Source organism: Chaetura pelagica, unplaced genomic scaffold (genome assembly GCF_000747805.2).
Source record: "Chaetura pelagica isolate M959 unplaced genomic scaffold, ChaPel_1.0 scaffold85, whole genome shotgun sequence".
NCBI lineage: Eukaryota > Metazoa > Chordata > Aves > Apodiformes > Apodidae > Chaetura > Chaetura pelagica.
The window spans coordinates 4,355,939-4,360,219 of NW_009953505.1; positions in this window are offsets into that span (position 1 = coordinate 4,355,939).

Genomic DNA, 4,281 nt, shown 5'->3' on the forward strand with positions numbered 1-4,281 from the left:
CTAAGATTGTAACTCAATATATGACTTAGTGTTGTCAAAGTATAAACATATTCTAATATTACTCTTTGCATTGTATTCTTTGAAATTCATGTGGCCTTACAGAAATGTCTCCAAACATGTGAGATGGTACAATACATTTACATAGCCATAGTTATAGATATATAAAGATCTCCAGATCTGTCACCTTTTTTTATTTGTTAGCCTCTCATGCTCCTAGAGACCCTTACAAGCATGAGACAACTTTATCCAACATTACCTACCCAAGTACACAGTCCTCCTTTGCTGGATTATCTGCTGTGAAGCACATGAGAGTTAACTGGAATCAAAACTGTCTCCTCAAGAAGCAGCCGTATTAGTGGTTCAGACAGAGGGCAGGCAGGTAGGCACATGAAGGGAAATGTTACCAAAAAAAAAAAAAAGCAGAAGTCTTTCAAAGATAGGAAATGGAAAGAAGGAGCAGAGAGATAAAACTGAACAAAATATAGCAGTAGACTAGAGTGGACAAGATTTTCTTAGTGCACTGCAAATGTTAATAATGTTAAATGTTAATAAATGGCACTGAATTTACTATAAGGGTCTAAGTGTTTAGATGTCACAGAAAGACAGGTTCTCCCTCTGATCTCCATATAACCTTCCTACTAAAATTAATGCCTAAGAGCTTTGGACTTTGGGGAATTCACTGGCCTGATTTTGTAATTCTGGCTGCATGGACTGTTACACTGAACCAAACTGTGGCATTCATTATCATTGACTATTAAACATGATTAATATTTAACCTATTAACTCCAAAAGCTAGAAGGACCAACCAGAGGAAGAAGCACTCTGTACCTCTACTGTTTCTCTATGCATCCACTATTTACCACTGCTTGATAGAATCTCAGATTCTCTGAGGTTGGAAGGCACCTCTGGAGAGCACTTACTCCAACACTGCTCAAGGGAGAGGCATCTAGAACAGATTGTTTGCAGCCGGGTTTTTAGTATATTCAAGGAGGAAGATCCCACAGCCTCTCTGGACAACCTTTTCCAGTGTTTGACCACCTTTGCAGTAAGAATGCATTTTCTTATGTTCAAACACAGTCCCCTATTTTTCCATTTGTGTCCACTGCATCTTCTCCTATCAGTGGATACCACTGAGAAGCCTCTGGCTCCATCTTCTATACTCATTTACATCAGGTATTTATAAACACTAGTAAGGATCACTGAGCATTCTCCAGAATAAACAGTCCCAGCTCTAGTGTCTCCTCGTACAGAAGATACTTCAGGCCCTTAATCATCTCCATGGTGATTTGTGGACTTGTTCCAGTATGTCCATCACATTCTTGTACTCCCCCTCCTTGTCTTCCCAGCTTGTAGTTCCAGTCCACTGCAGCTACACTACCATGTGAAACTGTAACTATGCAGCTACACACAGACCTGTAACTTCTCCTGTTTGCTCTCCAGGTAGCACGCACTAGCATACAGGCACTCCAGAGAGATTCTTGGTCATGCTGATTTAGTGGCTTAGTTCAATATTTGGTCTGATGCTGTAAGATGACTGTTGTGGTTTAACCCTTGCTAGCAGCTAAGCACCAAACAGCTGCTTATTCACTCCCACCTGCTGGTGGGATGGGGGAGAGAATCAGAAGGTAAAAGAAAACTCACAGATAAAATCAGCACAATAATTAAAAAGAAATAACAATAATAATAATTGTTATTCTTGTTATTACTATTATGAAAGAAATTAAATACCAGAGAGAAAAATAAAACCCAAGAAAGACAAGCGATGCAAATTAAAACGATTGCTCAGCACTGACTGACTGATGCCCAGCCAGTCCCTGAGCAGTCGTCCCCCTGCCAACCTCCCCCTAGCTTTATGGCTGAGCATGATGTCCTATGGCATGGGATATCCCTTTGGTCAGTTGGGGTCAGCTGTCCCACTGTGTCCCTTACTGACTGGCAGGATGGCGTGAGGAGCAGAAGAGGCCTTGACTCTGTGTAAGCACTGCTCAGCAATAACTAAAACATCCCTGTTACCAACAGTTTTCAGCACAAATGCTAAACACTGCCCCATACAAGATACTGGGAAGAAATGTAACTCTATCCAAGACAAAACCAATATAGCCACTCTTATAAACTGGTGCTCTGAGTTTTCAAGGTCAATGATATAGCTAATTAGCAAAAAATCAGAGGCAATAGGTAGAGAAGGAACATTACAAATTCATGGTCCAACACCTTACTCAAAGTCACAGTCAAATATTGCTCCTGAGAGATGTGTTTCTGATATATTCTTAAGGTGTACAGTAGATTCATGTATCAATTATCTCATTAAGTGCTTATCTCTCCTTAACACATTAACATTTGAACTTTTCCATAGTATTTAAACTAATTAGTCAGTGCTTCAGCTAAAGTCCAAACTTTGTTCAGCTAAAGTTCCCGGGAGGAACTTCAGCTCCTTCTACAGTGAACATGGAGAACAATCTATTGACTCTTTCCTTTCTTGTATGTTTTATATACTTCAAGATAACCCACCTCACTGTTATTGATGTTTGCTAATATTCTTCTCATTGGCTGTGCTTTTCTGTCCCCTGAGAAGTGTATCTGCTTTCCCTGGGACTCTCTCCAGCCAGTCCAGCTTTTCTTGATACGATTCCCCAAAACTGACATAATAGAGCAGTGAGGTCTGCCAAACAGAAAAAGTACACTAAGTATTCTTCAGATGACACTTGCCTTGCTCACAGTAACATACTGAGGGAAGGGCTGCAGATGTCATATACCTGGACTGTAGTAAGGCCTTCAACACCTTTTCCCACAGCACTCTTCTGGAGAACCTGGCTAAATATGGCTTAGACCAGTGTACACTTCTTTGGGTAGAAAACTGGCTGGATGGCCCAGCCCAAAGAGTTGTAGTAAATAGAGTTAAATCCAGTTCTGGGCCCCTCACTGTAAGAAGGACATTGAGGTGCTGGAGTGTGTCCAGAGAAGCACAGTGAAACTGGTGAATGTTCTAGAGAGCAAGTCCTATGAGTGTCAGAATGAACTGGGGTTGTTTAGCCTGGGGAAAAGGAGGCTGAGAGGAGACCTTATCACTGTCTACAACTACCTGAAAGGAGGTTGTAGTAAGGTGGGTTTTGGTCTCTTCTTCTAAGTTACAAGCAATAGAAAAAGAGGAAATGGGCCAAGTTTGCCAGAGGAGGTTTAGATTGGATATTAGGAAAAATTTCCTTCACTGAAAGGGTAATTAAACACTGAAATATGCTTCTGAGGGAGGTGGTTGAATTTCCATCTTTGGAGGTGTTTAAGAGATGTGTAGATGGGGTGCTTGGGAACATGGTTTAAGCATTGACTTGTTAGAGTTAGGTTAATGGTTGGTAGAGTTAGGTTATGGTTGGACTCCATAATCTTAAAGGTCTTTTCCAGTCATAACGATTCTGTGATTCTGTGATTATTCAGTATTTTTATTTCCCAGAAACCTATAGTACCATTAAGTCCCCAACCCCCAAAGACTTCCTTTCTTTCAAAGACCAAAATACTTTCTCTGCCTCAAACTCCCACCAATGCAGGCTAAGATCAATGGAAATCACTGACCTTGTCTCACTCATTCAGTACTAAGCAGTGATCACGTAGTTTCCCAAGCAGGAGAAGCCAAAGTGATGTCTAGGAGGACATGCATGGAAATAGAACACATTACTTCAAGGGTTTCAAGCACAAGCACTGAAAATAACCAAGGGGCTAACAACATCTCTTGAACTTTGTTTACAAAGGTCTTCAAGATGCTTTGTTTATTAAGTAGATGCAGTTTATGAGATAAGAGGGCAAGATAAATATTTCAAAGTACAGAAGCTTATCTAGTTCCACAAAAGCTGTCAAAAGCTCTGTTCCTACATGCATACGGCCACAGGAATTGTTTTCTTAAAGTGCTAATGCCACTGTCTTCTACTAGCAATTCTGAAAACTAGATATGTATAAGCTATTTTTAACACAGTAGATTAATTACATTTAATTAGGTCAGCTTGTTGTTTCATTATTATTTTCACTTCCTCCTTTGATGCAGCATATAACTCAAACCTTCCTTCTGGGCAGAAGTTCAGATTAATATTAGCATTATGTCTGAAGAAGGATAAAAGAAAAAAATAAAGGGGAGCATCAGTTAGATTTGGATTCCAAATGGAATTACAAATATTACAAAGACACAGCTATTCAGGCCTGTTCCTCCTCCTGATTAGGCAGGTGAGTGAGGTAAGATTTTTTAAAAGTCAGGTAAGCTTGGAGGGAAATCTTTCTATGAAATTAGGTCCTCCCTTC